Source organism: Arvicanthis niloticus, chromosome 9, assembly GCF_011762505.2.
Source record: "Arvicanthis niloticus isolate mArvNil1 chromosome 9, mArvNil1.pat.X, whole genome shotgun sequence".
NCBI classification, from domain to species: Eukaryota; Metazoa; Chordata; class Mammalia; order Rodentia; family Muridae; genus Arvicanthis; species Arvicanthis niloticus.
The window spans coordinates 11,147,930-11,171,754 of NC_047666.1; the positions used below are offsets into that span (position 1 = coordinate 11,147,930).

General features: G+C 41.0%; 1 pseudogene and 1 gene segment (V, D, J or C); both read left to right on the forward strand.

The window, feature by feature from the left end:
- Positions 1-23,825, forward strand: part of LOC117715468 (immunoglobulin kappa constant-like) — a 473,681-nt gene that overhangs the window by 184,080 nt on the left and 265,776 nt on the right.
- LOC117714840 (uncharacterized) overlaps positions 1,739-23,825 on the forward strand; it is a 52,104-nt pseudogene continuing 30,017 nt past the window's right edge.

Here is a 23,825-nt window from a genome sequence, read left to right on the forward strand (position 1 = left end):
AGGGGCAGAAGTAACACAAGTGACGGGTAACACAAGTGATGTATATTTAGTTTGCACTGTTTATCTCATCTTTGAACTGTAGCTGGTTCAGTACAGTCTATGTGTACAATAAAACAAACAAATCCATCTCTACATGGCAGAGACCTGGAAACAGAACAGAAACAGTGAGAATGAGCTGAGGAGGATGGAATTGTCCATCTTTCCTTTGTCCTCACTCTTTCTTCACTTCTTTCTTTCTCATTCTTTCTCCTTTCCTCTACCTCCCTTTTTGGTTTTCTCTTTCTCTTCTTTCTCCCTGCTTCCCTCTCCCTCCTTTCTTCCTAATCTCACCATTTCAATTCTTCTTACTCTTCCTTCTTTTTAAAAGGCTTCATATAATATTTTTATTTTCTTATTTAATTAAGATACTACTATCGCTTCCCACCTTAAAATATAGCTAGGAAATCCATCCTTCTGCCTAGTTAAATCTACAAAGTGGGCAGCAGTCTTAGAATGTGAAGAAATACTCACTTCTCCATCTATATTTGTATATGTGTCTAACTATTCATCTATCTATCTTACACTTTCTCTGGGGAAGAATCTACAGTTTTGTTAATTAGCTTTTTATCACTATGACAAAATACAAGATTTTTGTCTTTTAATAATCTTGGATGTTTTGAAGAACTGTACAAAATATGCATCTCCACATATCTCCATTACATGATTTTGTCTTCATTTTGGAACACGCTCATATCTTGCCGAATTATTTCTGTTCATATATATATATATATATATATATATATATATATATATCCTCTCACTGGCTTTACTTAAAGGCAAAGGGCTGACAGGGTGACTCTGTGAGCAAAGTGCTTGTCACATAGGTGTGAGGATCTGGTTCACTCCCAGGTAGCCATATAAAGCCAGACACAGCAGCAGCACAGAGTGTATTTGGAGTGATGCTATGGCAAGATGACAGATGGATGAAAACAAGAGAATCGCCACGACAGCCTGACCTAGGAAGCTTTTCATGAGTAGTAGTGAAAAACAACACACATTGTCTCAGATCTACACCAAAACTTGTCTGCTGATCTCTACACACATACCATGGCAAGAGAGGTTGACTTCAAAAATGAACATGAACAAATAGACAAACATACAAAGACACATCACACACACATCAAAAACATGAATCTAAAAAAATAAGATATTATGGCAAGAATCAAGCTACTTTTCTTCACTGAATCATTTTTCTCTATTCCCTCTCAGATACTGCTTTCATTGGGAGTATACAATTCTGAGGGATCAAGTTGTTCTTGAAATAACTAACATTCTTTACATAGTGCATCCACAATGCACTCCCTGACCTCACAACTCAAAAAGACTAGAGGGCAAATATTTAATAGAGTAGAGAGCAAGGAAAACCAGGGTGGTGGTGGTGAGCACCTTTAATCCTAGCACTCAGGAGGCAGAGACAGGAGAATCTGGTCTACAGAATGAGCTTCAGGACAACCAAAAATAGAAAACTTCTGAATCCAAAAACATGTATTTAGAAGGGTCCTTTAAGACACATGTGATGCTCTAGTAAATTTTCTGCTGACACCAACTCCCTGTGGGTGAAACAGGAGCAGGTGCTAGTGGAACAGCAGTACACACACTGCTGAAGAGATTTGCATATAGACTCATTATATAATAGTCCAGGCTCCTTAAGGGCAGCTGTCAGGAGCCTAAGAAGCATCCTCTCTTTCAGCTCTCAGAGATGGAGACAGACACACTGTTCCTATGGGTGCTGCTGCTCTGGGTTCCAGGTGAGGATGCAGAGAAGTATTGGGAGCAACCCCTGTGTCCATCATGACTTTCCATTACTCTGGGCTCTTGATCACTATAATTGGAGTATTTGTAATTGGTTTTGTAAATCATTCCCTTTGATCCCTGATTCCTCATGGTGATGTCCACAGTATTCTTGAAATTTTTATACAAAAATGTTCTTTACTGGGAAGGTTTTTATACATATATAACAATAGTCTGTGTGCTTATCCTTCCAGGTTCCACTGGTGACATTGTGCTGACTCAGTCTCCAGCTTCTTTGGCTGTGTCTCTAGGGCAGAGGGTCACCATCTCCTGCAGGGCCAGCGAAAGTGTCTATAGTAATATGCACTGGTACCAACAGAAACCAGGACAGCCACCTAAACTCCTCATCTATGGTGCATCCAACCTAGAATCTGGGGTTCCTGTCAGGTTCAGTGGCAGTGGGTCTGGGACAGACTTCACCTTCACTATCAATCCTATGGAGGCTGATGATGATGCAGACTATTACTGTCAACAAACTAATAAGCGTCCTCCCATAGTGCTCCAGGGCTGAACAAAAACCTCATGGGTTTGCAGCTCACTGAGACTCAGTCTCACAGTTCTTTCTTACTCTGTGGCATCTCAACAGAGAGATCTGGGCTTGTTTGGCAAAATATCTCAAATAATGAAACAAATTCTATAAACAGATATGTATGTGTGTCCCATCCTTATACTTTAATAACTTATTTCCCAACAAAATATATAATTCTTTTAATTATTTTTTATCATCTAAATTTTTATTAACACATATTTATCTTTGGTTGACTTTCCCTTCTCCCCTAACTCCCTGACCATATTTCTGCCTATTTTCTCACCCTCAGCATCCTCCTTTAACGTTCCAGTCACTGAGCATTTATTGTCTTTAATTTTTTTATTCTGAAATTAGAAAAGGATAATAAATACAACTATGTCACTAAAAAATAGTGTTAACCAAAGACATTTACTGGTGTGTGTGTGTGTGTGTGTGTGTGTGTGTTTGAGTATCAAAGGACAACCTACAGAAGTTAGTTCTTTCTTTCCACCAGGTTCAGTCTGGGATTCAAACTCAGATCATAAGACTTCTGTGAGCATGCTTCATGGAACAGAGTATGCAAACATGCCAGCCTGGGATACTATTTCTTACCCTGAATCATTTATTTTCATTTTAAATTGTGTACCTGAGGATAAGGGTACAAGTGTGAGTGTTCATAGCAGTCAGAAAACAGCATCAGAACCAGGGAACTGAACATACAGGAGACTTAGAACTAGTTGATGTGGGTGCTAGAAACCAAAGTGTGGGGGGCTCTGCAAGATCAAGAGTTCTTTACTGCTAACTTACTTATTCACATCTGATCTACCATTTATTAAGGTATTCCTGTAGGTTTAGTAGCCCCTTTACCCCAGAACAATGAAAGACTTGATGGGAGCATAGTTGTCCATCATCTAAGTTAAATAGTTCATTGAGTAGCTAAGCTTGTCAGTTAATATTTCAGATGCAGGTTTACATTCCCATCCCAGTGTTTTTATTCTCCAATTTCTTTCATTTGTTTGCCCTCACAAACCTGCTATAGGTACTTAAAAACATAGGCTGTGCTACAGTTATTTTTATGCTTTGGTTCCAGTGTCTCTATCTCTGTCTCCATCCCCAAGGTAAGTTTTAGTATCCAATTTTTTGCTTGTTCTTTAGTCTTGATCAAATATTTTCATTTTGTCAGCTTCTATATTTGTGTTCAATGTCTTCCTGCTCTTTTTTCCTTCCTTCCTTTCTTCCTTTTCTTCTTCATCCTTTGTGTACTATGTATAAAACATGTGAGTGAAAGTAACATATAGTGCACATGTAGAACAAAGGACAATACTTGGTGTTGGTCTTCAAATCCCACCTTGTTTGAGACAGGGTGTAACCAGGGAACTCTCCAGACATGGGATTCAGGTAAAGGAAGACTTAATGGATACCTTCTCTTTGCAGACAGACAATAAACCCTCATAAACATGACTTCTCTAAAGCACTGAGTAATCTGTGAATCTACATCCCTAAGAGAGATGCTTTTTTCCTGTACTATGGCTTGATGTGCTTATAAGCTGGAAAACAGAGACAATGGCTTCCTAAGAGAAGTACTGATTATAATACTACCATCCAACTAGAACTATCCAACCATGAGGCTGGAAAATGATCTGAGGTCCCCTGTATGTAATTATGTTTTGCTTTCATGGAAGAGTTAAATCTCTGTAGACAGACACTGTTCCATGGAATCTACCCTTCTAGACTCCTCCAGTACTGCATCTGTGGTGATCAATCCTCTTTGAGAGAAGGACATGTGGGATCCTCTGTGTGCTCTCTCCAAGTCATTGTGGCCACTATCTTCAGGTTCATTCTGAGGGTCACCTCCTCTAATCAACCACCACCAAGTGGTCCCCAACTATTTTCTTTTTTATTAAGGAAAATGTCAAGTAAACTTTTGCTCTTCAGAATACAAATCTCCTTTCCTTACAAAATTTACATCAAATTAAATCTGACTTTAGAGATTTTCAGTTGACCCTGACCAATACCCTGAAGCTTTCCAAAATCTCACCCTGGTAATGGATATAAGCTACAAAAAGATAATGTTAGTATTATGGCTGAAAAATATAAGTTCAGGAAAAACAAGTTGTTTCCAAGCTGCTGAATCTTATTCTGATAATCTTCTTGGTCTACCTTACCAGTTCTTTTGTGAAGGGAAAAAGACCCCGCAGTCAAAGAGGTCATTTCCTAAGAAAACCTTTAATGGGTCTATGACAGTCCTGTATTGGGACAGTAATATATATTATTTTCAAGCTTGTATAGTAGAAGGATTAAGAAGGGCAGCCTGGTATACCAGTCTCCTGGGATGCTCTGCCAGAGCTTGACATATACAGAGGTGGATGCTAACAGCTAACCATTGAAATGATCACAGGGTTCCCAATGAAAGAGTTAGAGAGAAGAAGACTGAAAGAGCTAAAGAGGTTTGCAGCCCCACGGGAGAGTGACAATACCAACCAACCAGAGCTCTAAGGGTCTAAATCACCAGCCTGGGAACACACATGGAGGGACCCATGGCTCCAGCTGTATATGTAGTGAAGGATAGCCTTGTGAGAGAGGATGCCCTTGGTCCCATGAAGGCTGAATGCCCAGTATGGGGGAATTCAAGGGCAGGGATGTAGAAGTAGGTGGGTGGGTGGGGGCACACCCTCATAGAAGCAAGAGGAGAAAAAATGAGATAGAAGGTTTCAGGGGGGAATGGGGAAAGGGGATAACATCTGAAATGTAAATAAATAAAATATCCAATTAAAACAAGATAAAATAGAAATCAGGATCAGAGGCCAACAGCCAGGAGATAGTTGGGGAATAAACTACACAGAGGTAAATGCCTGCATATATGGATACAAATATCCACTAGTTTTTATAGATATCTTTTTAGAATCATAGATGTCTACCATACAAAGAATGAGACTGCCAGTCTTCTGGAAGACATTATACACAATACGGTTTGCCTACTCGGCTTGGGTCTGACAATGAACCAGCCTTTATTTCTCAGTTTACTCCATCTTTAGCACAGGTTCTGAGGACCATTGGAAATTACATTGTATATGCAGACCCCAGAGTTCAGGGCAGGTAGAGAGGATGAGTTGGGCCCTGAAGGAGGCCTAGACAAAATTTAAATCTTGAAACTGGTGGTGATTGGATATCTCTCCTACCTTATTCTTTGTAGAAAGCCAAGAATATCCCTTATAACTTGGCTTTTACACCCTTTAAGATCCTCTATTGGAAACCCCTTCCTATACTGCCTAATCTCCAGTGTGACATTTTAGCTGAATATGACCAACATAAGTTCTTACTATTTTGAGGCTCTCCACAGAGTCCAGAAACAACCATTGTGGTTTTGAAACCAAAGGTTCCATCTACAGAAACCCCCTATTAAAATCTGGTTTCATTAAATTAATTAGAAATGGAATACCCGGAGGGGAAGGGAGGGGAGGGGAGGAGAAAGGAGGAGAGAAAAAAGGAGAAGAGAAGAAAAGAGGAGAGGAGGAGAGGAGGGGAGGGGAGGGGAGGGGAGGGGAGGGGAGGGGAGGAGAGGAGAGGAGAGGAGAGGAGAGGAGAGGAGAGGAGAGGAGAGGAGAGGAGAGGAGAGGAGAGGAGAGGAGAGGAGAGGACAGACAAGAAGAGAAGAAAAGTCACTGGACTGGAGGCCGGAAATCTAAACTCCTAGTAACTGCTGGGCATTGCTTGACCTGAAGCTCAGTTCCTTCAGACTTGTCTCCTTTGTCCATGTGGCCTTCTCTGTGTTGGGTTACCCAAGAGTCAAGACACCCACTGGGCATTTACTTGGATTTCTGGTGGATCTGAATTCTAGTCCTCATGCTTGTGTGAGTGAAGTCAAAAACATCTGTGTGTCGCTCGCACGGATCACAGTGGCAGGAGCAGACACCCAGCTGGTCTGCTCCCCTGTGGAAAACACATCCCAAGATATCCTAGACAGGCCACTGCCCTCAGAACTGCAGACACCCAGCTGGTCTGCTCCCCTGTGGAAAACACATCCCAAGATATCCTAGAAAGGCCACTGCCCTCAGAACTGCAGGTAAGATCAGTAGGCCACCACCCTATGCCCTAGAGGTACAACTGGCAGCAGGAAGGCCCAAAGGCACACCTGGCACCAAAACCATGCCCCTTCAGAAAACCACTCCCCTTCCACCCCTCGCCTGGATCACTGTGGCTGAAGCAGACACTCGGCTGGTCTGCTCCCCTGTGGAAAACACATCCTAAGATATCCTAGACAGGCCACTGCCCTCAGAACTGCAGTCACCCAGCTGGTCTGCTCCCCTGCGGAAAACACGTCCAGAGACATCCTAGACAGGGCACTGCCCTCAAAATAGCAGCCTAGAGGAGCCACTGAACTCAGAGCAGCAAACACCATATCCTGAGACATCCTAAAGGATCAACTACACTCAGAGTACCAAACACCTAGCTGGCCTACAACCATGGAGACACCATATCATGAGATATCCTAAGGGAGCCACTGTACCCAGAACAGCTGGAGCTCAGTCAGGTACAGAGATATCTGGACCCTGAGGAGTTCTGACACAACCAAGATAACTGGAAAGGCAGACTCTAGTCAGAACCAGTGAGTGCAGGTAGCACTAGAGCTTACCAAATGGCAAAAGGCAAGCATAAGAATGTAAACAACAGAAACCAAAGTTATTTGGCATCACCAGAACCCAGTTCTCCCACCATAGCAAGTTCTGAACACCACACCACACCAGAAAAGCAGGATTCAGAATTAAAATCACTTCTTCTCATGATGATGATAGAGGACTTTAAAAGGGCCATAAACAACACTCTCAAAGAATTTGAAGAGAACACATGTAAACAGGTAGAAGCCCTTAAAGAAATGCATGAAAACACAACCAAACAGGTGAAAGAATTACACAAAACCATCCAGGATCTAAAAATGGAAGTAGAAACAATAAAGAAATCTCAAAAGGAGACTACCCTAGAGGTAGAAAAGCCAGGAAAAAAGATCAGGGGTCATAGGTGCAAGCATCACCAACAGAATACAAGAGATAGAAGAGAGAATCTAATGTGTAGAAGATACCATAAAAAAACATTGATACAGCTGTCAAAGAAAATGCAAAATGCAAAAAGCTCCTAACACAAAACATCCAGGAAATCCAGGATACAATGACAAGACCAAACCTAAGGATAATTGGTATAGATGAGGATAAAGACTCCCAACTAAAAGGGCCAGTAAATATCATCAACAAAATTATAGAGGAAAACTTCACTAACATAAAGAAAAAGATGTCCTTAAATATACAAGAAGCCTACAGAACCCCAAATAGACTAGACCAAAAAAGAAATATCTCCTGTTACATAATAATCAAAACATCAAATATACAAAACAAAGAGAAGATACTAAAAACAGTAAGGAAAAAAGGCAAAGTAACATATAAAGGCAGACCTATAAGAATTACACCTGAGTTCGGGGGCACCCTAGGGAGGGCACGGATCACTGAGCAGAAGGTAGGAGAATCCACCCACAGCCCTAGGCCTTAGAAGCACAACTGGCAGTAGATAGCCCCCCCAGAGGGCAGGGCACCTGGCAGCCAGACCCTGTCCCTGTGGAGAACCACTCCCCTTCCACCTCTGGCCCAGATAACAGTGGCTCAAGCAGTCTCCCAGCCAATCTGCTCCCCCCTGGAAACTGAGTCCAGAGGCGCCCTAGGGAAGGCACGGACTGCAGAGCTGCAGAGGCACCCAAGAGAGGTCAAGGACCACAGAGCTGCAGGCATCCTAGAGAGGACACGGCCCACAGAGCAGCAGAGCAGGGGACAACATATCCCGAAGCATCCTAGAGGAGTAACTACATTCAGAACAGCAAACACCTAGCTGGTCTACCACTGTGGAGACTCCATATCCTGAAATATCCTAGAGGAGCCACTGAACCCAGAGCAGCTGGAGCTTAGGATCACAGAGAAATCCAGACCCCGAGGAGTTCTCATACAACCAAGATAACTGGAAAGGTAGACTCCAGTCAGAACCAGTGAGTGCCAGTAGAACTACAGCTAACCAAATGGCAAAAGGCAAGCACAAGAATGTAAACAACAGAAACAAAAGTTACTTGGCATCACCAGAACCCAGTTCCCCTACCATAACAAGTCCTGAACACCACATCACACCAGAAAAGCAGGACACAGAATTAAAATCACTTCTCATGATGATGATAGAGGACTTTAAGAAGGTCATAAATAACACTCTCAAAGAATTTGAGGAGAACACAGGTAAACAGGTAGAAGCCCTTAAAGAAATGTAAGAAAACACAACCAAACAGATGAAAGAATAACACAAAACCATCCAGGATCTAAAAATGGAAGTGGAAGCAATAAAGAAATCTCAAAGGGAGACTATTCTGGAGATAGAAAAACCTAAGAAAAAGACCAGAGGTCATAGATGTAAGCATTACCAACAAAATACAAGAGATACAAGAGAGAATCTCAGGTGCAGAAGATACCATGGAAAACATTGACACAACTGTCAAAGAAAATGCAAAATGCAAAAAGCTCCTAACACAAAACATTCAGGAAATCCAGGATACAATGACAAGACCAAACCTAAGGATAATAGCTATAGATGAGGGTGAAGACTCCCAAATTAAAGGGCCAGTAAATATCTTCAACAAAATTATAGAGGAAAACTTCCCTAACCTAAAGAAAGAGATGTCCTTAAATATACAAGAAGCCTACAGAACCCCAAATAGACTAGACCAGAAAAGAAATACCTCTCATCACATAATAATCAAAACATCAAATATACAAAACAAAGAAAAAATACTAAAAGCAGTAAGGGAAAAAGGTAAAGTAACATATAAAGGCAGACCTATAAGAATTACACCAGATTTCTCACCAGAGACTATAAAAGCCAGAAGATCCTGGACTGATATCATACAGGCCCTAAGAGAACACAAATGACAGCTAAGACTATTATACCCAGCAAAACTCTCAATCAACATTGATGGAGAAACCAAAATATTCCATGACAAATCCAGATTTACACAATATCTTACTACAAATCCAGCCCTTCAAAGGATAATTGGTGGAAAACTCCAACATGAGGAGGGAAACTACAACCTAGAAAAAGCAAGAAAGTAATCTTCCAAAAGCCATAAAAGAAGGTAACTACACAAACATATCTCCACTGCCAATAACAAAAGTAACAGGAAACAACATTCATTTTTCTTTAATATCTCTTAATATCAATGGACTCAATTCTCAAATAAAAAGACATAAACTATCAGATTGTATACATAAACAGGACCCAACATTTTGCTGCATACAGGAAATGCACCTTTGTGAAAAGACAGACACTACCTCAGAGTAAAAGGTTGGAAAACACTCTTCCAAGCAAATGGCCCCAAAAAACAAGCTGGAGTAGAAATTCTAGTATCAAATTAAATCGTTTTTCAATCAAAAGTAATCAAAAAAGATAAAGAAGGACACTTCATATTCATCAAAGGAAAATGTACCAAGAGGAACTTGCAATTCTGAACATCTATGCCCCAAATGAAAGGACACCCACATACATAGAAGAAACTTTACTAAAGCTTAAAGCATACATTGCACCTCACACAATAATAGTGGGAGATTTCAACACCCCACTCTCAGCTATGGACAGATCATGGAAACAGAAACTGAAATCATAGCTCTAAGTGCCCACAAAAATAAAATGGAAAGAACTTACATTAATAAATTGACAGAACATCTGAAAGAGTTAGAACAAAAAGAAGCTAATATACCCAAGAGGAGTAGACAACAGGAAATACTCAAACGCAGGGCTGAAATCAACCAAGCTGAAACAAAAAGAACTATACAGAATATCAACAAAACCAGGAGCTGGTTCTTTGAGAAAATCAACAAGATAGACAAACCCTAAGCCAGACTAACCAAAGGGCGCAGAGACAGTACTCAAATTAATAAAATCAGAACTGAAAAGGGAGACATAACAACAGAAACACAGGAAATTAAAAAAATCATCAGATCCTACTACAAAGGCCTATACTCAACAAAATTGGAAAATCTGGATGAAATGGACTACTTTTAGACAAATGCCAGGTACCAAAGTTAAACAAGGAGCAGATAAACCATCTAAACAGTCGCATAACTCCTAAAGAAATAGACACAGTCATTAAAAACCTCCCCACCAAAAAAAGTCCAGGGCCAGATGGTTTTAGTGCAGAATTCTATCAGACCTTCCAGGAAGACCTAATACCAATTCTCTTCAAACTATTCTACAGAATAGAAACAGAAGGAACAATACCCAATTCATTCTATGAAGCTAAAATTACACTCATACCTAAGCCTCACAAAGACCCAACAAAGAAGGAGAACTACAGACCAATCTCTCTTATGAATATGGATGCAAAAATACTCAGTAAAATTCTAGCAAACAGAATCCAACAACACATCAAAATAATCATCCATCATGATCAAGTAGGCTTTATCCCAGGAATGCAGGGATGATTCAATATTCGGAAATCCATCAATGTAATCCACTACATAAATAAACTCAAAGAAAAAAACCACATGATCATCTTACTAGATGCTGAGAAAGCATTTGACAAAATACAATATCCCTTCATGTTAAAAGTCTTGGAAAGATTAGGAATTCAAGGTCCATACCTAAACATAGTAAAGCCATATACAGCAAGCCAGTAGCCAACATCAAACTAAATGGAGAGAAACTTTAAGCAATCCCACTAAGATCAGGGACTAGACAAGGATGCCCACTCTCACCCTACCTATTCAATATAGTACTGGAAATCCTAGCTAGAGTGATTAGACAACAAAAGGAAGTCAAAGGGATACAAATAGGAAAGGAAGAAGTCAAAATTTCACTATTTGTGGATGATATGATAGTACACTTAAGTGACCCTAAAACTTTCACCAGAGAACTCCTAAACCTGATAAACAACTTCTGTAAAGTGGCTGGATATAAAATCAACTCAAACAAATCAGTAGCCTTCCTATACTCAAAAGATGAGAAAGAAATTATGGAAATGACACCCTTCACAATAGTTACAAATAATATAAAATATCTTAGAGTGAATCTAACTAAGCAAGTGAAAGATCTGTATGACAAGAACTTCAAGTCTCTGAAGAAAGAAATAGAAGAAGATCTCAGAAGATGGAAAGATCTCCCATGCTCCTGGATTGGCAGGATTAATATAGTAAAAATGGTCATCTTGCCAAAAGCAATCTATAGATTCAATGCAATCTCCATCAAAATTCCAAATCAATTCTTCATAGAGATAGAAAGAGCAGTTTGCAAATTTATTTGGAACAACAAAAAACCCAGGATAGCGAGAACTATTCTCAACAACAAAATAATTTCTGGGGGAATCACCATCCGTGACCTCAACCTATACTACAGGGCAATAGTAATAAAAACTGCATGGTATTGGTACAGAGACAGGCATGAAGATCAATGGAATAGAACTGAAGATCTAGAAATGAGTCCACATACCTATGGTCACTTGATCTTTGACAAAGGAGCTAAAACCATCCAGTGGAAAAAGGACAGCATTTTCAGCAAATGGTGCTGGTTCAACTGGAGGTCAACATATAGAAGAATGCAAATCAATCCATTCATATCTCCTTGTAGACAGCTCAAATCCAAGTGGATAAAAGACCTTAACTTAAAACCATATACACTGAAACTAATAGAAGAGAACGTGGGAAAGATCCTTGAATACCTAGGCACAGGAGACAAGTTCCTGAACAGAACACCAATGGCTTATGCTCTAAGATCAAGAATTGACAAATGGGACCTCATCAAATTTCAAAGCTTCTGTAAGGCAAAGGACACTGTCAACAAGACAAAACGGCAACCAACAGATTGGGAAAAGATCTTTACCAATCCTAGATCCAATAGAGGGCTAATATCAAAGATATACAAAGAACTCAAGAAATTATACTCCAGACAACCATATAACCCTATTAAAAATCGGGTACAGAGCTAAACAAAGAATTCTCAACAGAGGAAACTAGAATGGCTGAGAACCACCTTAAGAAATGCTCCATATCCTTAGTCATCAGGGAAATGCAAATCAAAACAACCCTGAATGGCTTGTTCACACCAATCAGAATGGCTAAGATCAAAAACTCAGTTGATAGTAGATGCTGGTGAGGATGCGGAGAAAGAGGAACACTCCTCCATTGTTGGTGGGATTGCAAGCTGGTACAACTACTCTGGAAATCAGTCTGGCGGTTCCTCAGAAAAGTGGACATAACATTACCTGAGGATCCAGCTATAGCACTCCTGGGCATATGCTCAGAAGATGCTCTGACATATAATAAAGACATATGCTCCACTATGTTCATAGCAGCCTTATTTATAATAGCCAGAAGCTGGAAAGAGCCAAGATGTCCCTCAACAGAGGAATGGATACAAAAAATGTGGTACATCTACACAATGGAGTATTACTCGGCTATTAAAAATAATGAATTTGAGAACTTTTTAGGTAAATGGATGGATCTAGAAATTATCATCTTGAGTGAGTTAACCCAATCCCAAAAGAACACACAGGGTATGTACTCACTGTTAAGTGGATGTTAGCTTAAAAGCTTGGATTAATGAAGACTCAACCCGCAGACCACATGAAGCTCATGAAGAAGGAAGACCAAGAGGGGATGCCTCAGTTCTACTTAGAATGAGTAACAAAAATACTCAGGGGAACAAATATGGAAACAAAATATGGGACAGAAACTGAAGGAGGGGCCATCAGGAGACCATTCCACCTGGTTATCCATCCCATGTACAGTAACCAAAGCCAGACACTGATGTGGATGGCTGGAAGTGCATGCTCTCAAGAACATAATATAGCTGTCTCCTTAGAGGTATGCCACAGACTAACACATTCAGAGGACGATGCTCACAGTTAACCACTGATATGACCAGGGGTTTCTCAATGGAGAACTTAGAGAGAGGACTGAAGAACAGAAAGGGTTTGTGACCCTAGGAGGAAAGCAACAATACCAAACAACCAGAGCCCCCCAGGGTCTAAACCACCAGCCTGGGAACACATAGGGAGGGACCCGAGACTCCAGCGGTATATGTAGGGGAGGATGGCCTTGTCAGGCATAGGTGGGAGAGGAAAGTTTGGTCCCATAAAAAAATAAACACAGAGTTGGGGGGAATGTGAGGGTTAGGAGGGGATAGTGGGGAGGAGTAGGTGCAGTCACTACCTCATAGAAGCACGCGGAGGGGGGATGGAATAAGGGGTTCCTGGGTGGTGGGGGGAATGGGATAAGGGGATAAAATTTGAAATGTACATAATATAACCAATTTTTTAAAAAAAAGGGAAAAAAACAAAAGTTGTTAGAACCAAAATCTTTAAAAAAAAATGTCAGCCCTCTAGGGAAAAAATTTTTTTTCTTGATACTAAAACTTGTTCTGAGAATTGTATATTGCAGAATACACAGCCTTGGTGTATCTACTCATCAATCAAACTGAGCAGACCTGCTCAAACCTCCTATGTCCTGGAATTCCAGCTAGATGCAGTGAAGACAAGGTGTCAGAGGCTTATCAATTTACTCTTCACCCTACCCCTCTTCTAATATCTCAATGCCCATAATCAGCATGAAGAAGTTAATGATGAGTCAGCACCCCTATTCCCTGGTCTTGGGGACTAAGGTCGTTAATATTGGGCTGTCTTTTCAGAGAAAAGTAGTGGTTTTGTTGGAACAGGGAGGATTAGCTAGGATTTATTGCATAGCCATAACCCATTGATAGAAATATGTATAATTAGTACCAAGATGAAGTTATAATTTCTTAAATGGTACAAAATTTACTTTGATTTCAAATTTAAGGTTTTCATTGGTACAAGCTTCTTATTGATATAAAAATGAGATGAATATTGATACTCTCATGGGCATTGTGCCTGTATAACACATTTAAGAATACAAGGCTTAGACCCAGTCCTTCTTTAACTTTTTTTTAACAGATTTGAGATGTTTAGCCTGTGAGTTAAGGGTCTATAGCAAATTCATGGCTTTGAGTTTATTGTTAGGGTGTTTTCTATGTTTTATTTAGAAATAGCAGAGAGGAGTTAACAGACAACAGTCCAGGTTACCTTACATGGATAGCTGGTTTTCAAAACGTCAGAAGTCCATAGAATTGATGTTACAAATATTTCTATAGTAATGTTCATTTTGATTAGAGACCTGTCTGCTCCTGACAGCTTCCTGTCTTGGATTCTAAGAAGAAACTGAGCATTCTTGGAGTTACTCCAGTTGTGCAGAGACAGCGACAAGGCAAGAATTGCCTCTTTCCATCTACAGACAAATCACTGTCCAGAAAAAGGGCACACTTGCAGAATAGTCGACTGATTATATCTGCCTAGACAGAGTAATCACCCCTTAATAACTCTGCATCACTAAGGTCTGTCAGATGATTCTGGGCCAGAAGCCTGAAGATTTGATGCTCCAACGTTTGGAGGTATAGGGGCTGTCCAGGTGTTCAGCAGTCTCTATAAATTGTCTAAGTTTTAGAAGCTATGCTTTGTGCTTTCCATAATTTCAGCTAACTCAGTCATTCTGGATTACTGACGGGGTTGAAGACCTATAGTCTCATAGCCAATCCTGGCTATTCACTTTGAGAGAAAAGATCTGAGTGGATGGTTTTCAGCTGACATTCATTCTAAAGCCAAGAAAAAAGCCAGGTTCAAAACTAAGTCTTTTAGTTAGGAGAGACAACAGAGGTTCTGGCTAGTCAACAAAATGATGGATGGGTATTAGGACTATCTTGTACCTCACTGGTACAAATAGGAATAATTATACTCTAATTATATTTTGAGAGAAAAGTGTTATTTTAACAGGAAGAGTGATATGTAGCAGGAGCTAAGGGGGAAAGAGTACTGAGAGGAAGAGATGCAGTAAGGAAAGGAGAAGATGAAGGAGAGGAGAAGCAAGGTGATGAAAGCGAGAAAGAGAGAGAAAGAGAGGGAGGGGCATGAAGGCAGATGTTCACGTGTCTCCACCAGTCAAAGATAGTTTATATATCTAGGTTGGGTATTGGGTTACACTTCTGATTGAGCATTACTAAACTTATAAAGCCTTTGAATAACATTTTTAAAAACTGTATAAAAGCAAAAAACTGGGGGGGGGGGGCATTGGATAGGGGTTTTCTAGGGAGGGGAATTGGGTAAAGGGGATGGCATCTGAAATGTAAATAAAATATCCAATTAAAAAATAAATAAATAAATAAATAAATAAATAAATAATGAATTTGAGAAATTCTTAGGTAAATGGATGGAACTAGAAAATATCATCCTGAATGAGGTAACCCAATCACAAAAGAACACACATGGTATTTACTCACTGATATGCGGATATTAGCCCAAAAGATTGAAATAGCCAAGATTCAACTAACAGACCACATGGAGCTCATGAAGAAGGAAGACCAAGTGTGGTTGCCTCGGTCCTACTTGGAAGGAGTGACAGAATGCTCAAAGGAGCTAATATGGTAACAAAGTGTGGGACAGAAAGTCAAGGAGGGGCCGTCTGGAGACCACTCTACCTTGGTATCTGTCCCATGTGCAGTCACCAAAGATAGACACTGATATGGATGTCAGGAAGTGCATGCTGACAGGAGCCTGATGCAGCTGTCTCCTCAGAGGTCTGCCAGAGTCTGACATATCCAGAGGCGGATGCTCACACTATCCATTGATCTGATCAAGGGTTCCCAATGGAGAAGTTAGAGGACTGAAGGAGCTGAAAAGGTTGGTGTCCCCAAGAGGAGAGCAACAGTGCCAACCAACCAGAGCTCCCCAGGGTCTAAACCACCAGCCTGGGAGAACAAAGGGAGGCACCCATGTCTTCAGCTGTATACTTAGGGAAGGATTACCTTGTCAGGCATGGGTGGGAGAGGAGATCCTTGGTCCCATGAAGGCTGAACACCGATCAGGGAGGAATTCGAGGGTGGGGAGGGGAGGGGGAGTGGGGGGGTAGGTGGGGGCACACCCTTGTGGAGACAGGAAAGGTGGATGGGATATGGGGTTCCTGGGTGGTGGGGGGAATGGGGTGAGAGGATAAAATCTGAAATGTAAATATAATATCCAATAAAAAATATGAGAAAGAAATAAAAACCATACCTAAGTTAAAAAAAAAAAAGAAATGGAAAACCCTCATGTCTTCCTTCTCCATACTCATCATATAACCCCCTGTAATGGTTTGTAGATGCTTTGCCCAGAAAATAGCACTATTAGGAGGCATAGCCTTGTTGGAGTAAGTGTGTCACTATGGGAATGGGCTTAATATCTTCATCCTAGCAGACTGGAAGTCCATCTTCCACTAGCAGCCTTCAGATGAAGTAGTAGAACTCTCAAGACATTTATAGCAGAAAAACATTGCTACACACTGCAGAGGGCTGCACATTTTACCTATGGAGTTCACTAAACAATCCATTCATCAGATTCATCAAGCTTCACACCTGAGTCATTGAAAACTAAAGCAACTGTTCTGAGAGGCCAAATACAGAATATTTAACATGCCTCATACCTGCCTAGATGCTGTCAAGCTGGACTGAACCTTTGAACCTATAAGCCAGTCCCAATTAAATGCTGTCCTTTATAAGAATTGCCTTTGTCATGATGTCTGTCAAACCCTAAGACAGAAGTTGGTACCAGGGACTAGGGTATTTGTGTGATAAGCATAACAATTCTTTTGTTTGAAAGAATGTGGATTTGGGGACTTTGAATTTGGAAATTTGTGGGATGCTTTAAATGGGACTTAATGGGCTACCCTAGTAGGAATATGGAAGACTTTGTTGCTTAGAATAATTTGAACTGTGCAGACCAAGGCCAAGGGGTGTCCCAGAAGAATTTCAGTATGTGGCATAGAGGCTGTTTTTATGGTATTTTAGTGGAGAGTGTTGCTGATTTTTGCCACATTGACACAATGAAGGAGTAGGAAAATAGCTAGTGATAATGTAATAGAAGAAAGGAGCCTTGTTCCATCTTCCACAAGCAGCAGAACTCTGCAGCTTCAGCCATGTGGCTCTGGCTTTAGAGTGAAAAATGGAAGAGAATACTGTCACGATTGATGCTGGTTAGCTGTAGCTAAGAAATTAAAAGGCATTAAGAAGAAACCAGCATCACTGAGATAAAGTTTGGGAAGGGTTTTCTGAGAGGACAACGAAGCTGTGTTCGAGAGATAACCAAGGTTGTACCATGTGCTGCAGCTGTACTTGGTAATGTATAAGAGTCAGCAAGGTGGTACTGGTTTTGAAAGCATAAAGGGGTCAAGAAAAGCAGCTCAGGCTTTGCACTGTGAAAGGCCATGCAATGCCGTTGGTGAAGGTATAAACTCAGTTATAATTTATGGCCCAGGACTGAAGGGGTCATGAAAAGTATTTGAGGCTTGGCACCATGAAGAGAGCCTATGAGAGGCTATTGCAACTATTGTGACATCTAGTTGCAGCAGAAGATCCCAATGTATTAGAGAAGCCAGTACCATGGGATTGTCACCAAGAACAGAAGCATCAGTGCAGTAGGTGAGTCACTATGGGCACAGGCCATCATCCTAGCTGCCTGGAAATCAATCTTCCAATAGCAGCATTCAGATGAAAATGTAAAACCTTGTCAGATCTACACCCAAACTTGTCTGCTGATCTCTACACACATACCATGGCAAGAGAGGTTGCCTTCAAACATAAACATGAACAAATAGACAGACATACAAAGACACATCACACACACACATCTAAAACATGGATCTAAAAAAATAAGGTAGTATGACAAGTATTAACCTACTTTTCTACACTGAATCTTTTTCTCTATTCCCTCTCAGATACTGCTTTCATTGGGAGTATACAATTTTGAGGGATCAAGTTGTTCTTGAAATAACTAAAATTCTTTACATAGTGCATCCACAATGCACTCCCCGACCTCACACCTCAAAAGACTAGAGGGCAAATACTTAATAGAGTAGACTGCAAGGAAAAGCAGGGTGGTGGTGGTGAGCACCTTTAATCCTAGCACTCAGGATGCAGAGACAGGAGGATCTGGTCTACAAAATGAGCTTCAGGTCAACCAAGAATAGAGACATTCTGACTCCAAAAATAATATTTAGAAGGGTCCTTTAAGACACAGGTGATGCTCAAGTAAATTTTCTTCTGACACCAACTCCCTGTGGGTGAAACAGGAACAGGTGCCCCTTTAACAACAGTACATACTCTGCTGAGCAGGTTTGCATATGGAGTCATTATATCACAGCCCAGGCTCCTTTAAGAGCAGCTGTCAGGAGCCTAAGAAGCATCCTCTCTTCCAGCTCTCAGAGATGGAGTCAGACACACTGTTCCTATGGGTGCTGCTGCTCTGGGTTCCAGGTGAGGATGCAGAGAATCGTTGGGAGCAACCCCTGTGGCCATCATGACTTTTCATGCCTCTGGGCTCTTGATCACTATAATTGGGGCATTTGTAATTGGTTTTAAGTTTCCCCATTCCCTTTGATTCCCTGGTTTCTCACAGTGATGTCCACAGTACTCTTGAAATTTTTAAAGTAAAAGGTCCTCTGCTGGAAAGGTTTTTATACATATGTAACAATAGTCTGTGTGTTTGTCCTTCCAGGCTCCAATGGAGACATTGTGCTGACCCAGTCTCCAGCTTCTTCGGCTGTGTCTCTAGGGCAGACAGCCACCATCCCCTGCAGGGCCAGCAAAAGTGTCTCTAATGGTATGCACTGGTACCAACAGAAACCAGGACAGCAACCCAAACTCCTCATTTATTTAGCATCCAACCTAGCATCCTCCCAGATTCAGTGGCAGTGGGTCTGGGACAGACTTCACCCTCAGTATCAATCCTATGGAGGCTGATGATGATGCAGACTATTACTGTCAGCAAGGTTGGAAGCTTCCTCCCACAGTGCTCCAGGCCTGAACAAAAACCTCCTGGGGTTGCAGCTCACTGAGGCTCAGTCTCTCAGTTCTCTCTTACTCTATGGCATCTCAACACAGAGCTCTAGGCTTGTTTTGGAAAATATCTCAAATAATGAAACAAATTCTATGAATAGATATGTATGTGTGTCTCATCCTTCATGCTTTGTAACTTATTTCCCAACAAAATATATAATTGTTTTAATTATTATTTATCATCTAAATTTTTATTAACACACATTTATCTTTGGATGACTTTCCCTTCTCCCCTAACTCCCTGACCACATTTCTGCCTATTTTCTCCCCCTCAGCATCCTCCTTTAACTTTCCAGTCACTGAGGATTTATTGTCTTTAATTTTTTATTCTAAAAATAGAAAAGGAGAATAAATACAAATTATGTCACTGAAAAATAGTGTTAACCAAAGACATTTTTGGTGTGTGTGTGTGTGTGTGTGTGTGTGTGTGTGTGTGTGTGTTTCAGTGTCTGTGTATGTCTGTGTGTATGTGAGTGTCAAAGGACAACCTACATAAGTTCTTTCTTTCCAGCAGGTTCAGTCTGAGATTAAAACTCAGGTCATCAGTCTTCTGTGACCATGCTTCCTGGAACAGAGTGTGCTACCATGCCAGCTTGGGATACTATTTCTTACCCTTGAATCATTTATTTTCATTTTAAATTGTGTACCTGAGGAGAAGGGTAAAAGTGTGAGTGTTCATAGCAGTCAGAAGACAGCATCAGATCCCAGAGAACGAAAGATACAGAAGATTTCGAGCTAGTTGTTGTGGGTGCTGGAAACCAAACTGGGGTGCTCTGCAAGATCAAGAAGAGCTCTGAACTGCTAATGTACTCATTCACCTCTGATCTACCATTTATTAAGGTACTCCTATAGATTTAGTAACCCCTTTTCCCTAGAACAGTGGAAGACTTGATGGAGCATAGTTCTCCATCATCTAAGTTAAATAGTTCATTGAGTAGCTAAGCTTGTCAGTAAATCTTTCAGATTCAGGTTTACATTCTCATCACAGTGTTTTTATTCTCCAATTGCTTTCATTTGCTGGCCCTCACAAACAGCCAGCTATAGTTACTTAGAAATATAGGCTGTGCTACAGTTATTTTTCTGCTTTGGGTACAGTCTTTCTATCTCTGTCTCCATCCCCAAATTAAGTTTTAGTATCCGATTTATTGCTAATTATTTTGTCTCTATCCAATATTTTTATTTTGTCAGCTTCTATATTGTTTTCAACGTCTTCTTGCCATTTTTCCTTTCTTTCTTTCTTTCTTTCTTTCTTTCTTTCTTTCTTTTCTTCTTCATCCTTTGTGTATAAAATATAAGAGTGAAAGTTGTCAAGCCTTGGCCATTTAACCTACACCATCAATCATATAGCACAGGTAGAGGTCTCCACCTCCAGAGATTAAAATATTAATGAGTCATCTAAAGGCTGGGGGTGTAGCTAATTAAGTTATTCCCTCCCCTCTTCTCCCTCCCTATAAAAAGCCAGGTGAGCCTTGCTTTTGGGGGGAGCACACACCATCTACACCCATTCACCATGCCATGAACAATAAAAGCTTTGGAAAACTGGACTCCAAGAGTCGCCTGGGCCTTCCTGTGCCTGCTGCCAGATTCCCAGCCTTTGGAACCTTAAGCTGCTGACACGCCTGCCTGCGGCTGTGGGACTCTCCACCTGCAGTGTGGGAAGCCTGCCCGGGACCCTGCTGCCAGACCACCATGGGACCTGCCACCAGGCTCCCTCCCCCCACAAGTTTTTTTTCCACAGAAAGTAACATAGAGTGCACGTGTAGAACAAAGGACAACACTTGGTGTTGCTCTTCAAATCCCACCTTGTTTGAGACAGGGTGTCATCACAGAACTTTCCTGACATGGAATTTGGAGAAGAGAAGACTAAATGGATACCTTCTCTTTGCAGACAGACAATGAGCCCTCATGAACTTGGACTTCTCTGAAGCACTGAGTAATCTTTGGTTCTACATCTCTAAGAGAGATGCTTTTTTTCCTGTACTATGGCTTGATGTGCTTATCAGCTGGAAAACAGAGACAATGGCTTCTAAGAGAAGTACTGATTATAATACTATCATCCAACTAGAACTATCCAGCCACGAGGCTGGAAATTGATCTGAGGTCCCATATATGTAATTATGTTTTGCTATCCTGGAAGAGTTAAATCTCTGTAAACAGACACTGTTCCATGGAATCTACCCTTGAAGCCTCCTCCAGTACTGCATCTGCGGTGATCAATCCTCTCTGAAAGAAGAACATGTAGGATCCTCTCTGTGCTCTCTCCAAGTCATCCTGCCCACTATCTCCAGGTTCACCCTGGGGGTTACCTCCTCTAATCAACCACTGGCCAGTGGTCTCCAAGTCCTCTCTTTTCTATTAAGGAAAATGTCAAGTAAACTTTTGCTCTCCAGAATACAAATCCCCGTTCCCTGCAAAACTTAAATTAAATCTGACTTTAGAGATTTTCAGTTGACCCTGACCAATACCCTTAAGCTTTCTGAAATCTCACCCTGGTAATGGATGATAATGGACTGAACCTCTGAACCTATAAGCCAGTCCCAATAAATATTGTCCTTTATAAGACTTGCCTTGGTCATGATGTCTGTTAAAGCCTAAGACAGAAGTTGGTACCAGAGACTAGGGTACGGCTGTAATAAGCCTAACTGTGCTTTTGTTTGAAAGAACGTGGATTTGGACACATTGGATTTGGTAGTCTGTGGGATGATTTAATGGGACATAATTGGCTACCCTAGTAGAAATATAGAAGATTTTGCTGCTTAGAATAATTTGAACTGTGTAGACCAAGGCCAAGTGGGTCCAAGACGAATTTCAGTATGTGGCATACAGACTGTTTTTATGGTATTTTGTGAAGAATGTTGGTGCCTTTTGCCTTTATCTGAAGAGTATATATAAGTCAAAGTAAAGAGATTTATATTAATTGCATTGACAAAGCAAATCTCAAAAAGCCAGCAGAGACTTTGTTCTCTTGTTAAGTTTCATGAAGAGCATTTTGAACAAGCATAGTAACCATAGAAGGGAAAATATAATATGGTTCAAGTATTAAAGGGACACCAGGAAGTTGAATGGAGGTGACTCCTGTGTTCTAGGAGATAGCAGATTAAGGAAATGGGACTTTGGGGCAAGATCCTACCCAGCTAAATTTTGATCCAGGTGTAGTGATACACACCTTTGATCCAGGAAATAAAGCCAAACAGATCTCAGAGTTGAAGGCCAGCCTGGGACAGAGCAAGTTCTAGGTGACGCAAAGTTTAAGTTCAAGGAAGATGATGTCCACCATTAATCCCAGAAGACAGGCATGCAGATCTCTGAGTTCAAGGTCTGTCTCAAAAGCAAGATCCAGGACAGCTAAGTTGAAACAATGAAAAAATAGGAAAACAGCTAATGATGATGTAATAGAAAAAAAGGCCTTGTTTCAGTTTCTGCAAGCAGCAGAACTCCGTGGCTTCAGCCATGTGGCTCTGGCTTTAGAGTAAAAAATGGAAGAGAATACTGGGACGATTGATGCTGGTTAGCTGTAGCTAAGAAATTAAAAGGCATTAAGAAGAGACCAACATCACTTAGATGAAGTCTGAGAAGTGTTTTCTGAGAGCCCAAAGAAGCTGTGTTCTAGAGATAGACAAGGTTGTACCATGTGCTGCAGCTGTACTTGGTAATGTATAAGAGTCACTCAGCTGGTCCTGATTTTGAAAGCCTGAAGGGGTCATGAAGAGCAGCTGAGGCATGGCACTGTGAAAGACCATGCAAGGCCATTGGTGAAGATATAATCTCAGTTATAATTTATGACCCATGACTGAAGGGGTCTTGGAAAGTATTTTAGACTTGGCACCATGAAGAGAGCCTACGAGAGGCTATTGCAACTATTGTGAAATCTAGTTGCAGCAGAAGATCCCCATGTATTAGAGATGCCAGTACCATGGGATTGTCACCAAGAACAGAAGCATCTGTGGAGTTGATCATTGTGAGCTTAGAGTGCCAAGCTGGAGAAATGATACAGGCCTTGTGGAGGATCCCATAAGATCATGTGTGGATCTCAGACATTTAAAAAAAAGAAACTGTAACATTGAAGTTGCCTTGGAGACCCAAAGATTTTTGAGATGCCAGAGCCATTGGATATCTGCTGAGGAAAGCTGCTAACAGGGAGGGGAAACATCCAAGGAAAAGAAGTTTGTTGCAGTCAACAAAGATGAAAAGGGAGTTGGAGATCTGAAGACCACTTTGACATCAGACATGGAGATGCAGAGTTTGGAGTTTGCCCAGCTGGTTTCCTGCCTTGCTTTGGGGATTTCTGTTAAGTGATTGAATGGATCTCAGAAAAGACTTTGAACTTTGAACTTTTAACATTGGTGACACGGCTATAGACTATGGGGACTTTGGAAGTTGGACTAAATATCCTTTTTAATTATTATGTGGGTAGATATGGCCTCCATAGATTCATGTGTTTCAACAGGCCTATGTGGGCCAGGGAGTGGAATGAAATATGATTGGTTCAGGGAGTGTCACTATCAGGAGGTGTGGCCTTATTGGAGTAGGTGAGTCACTATGG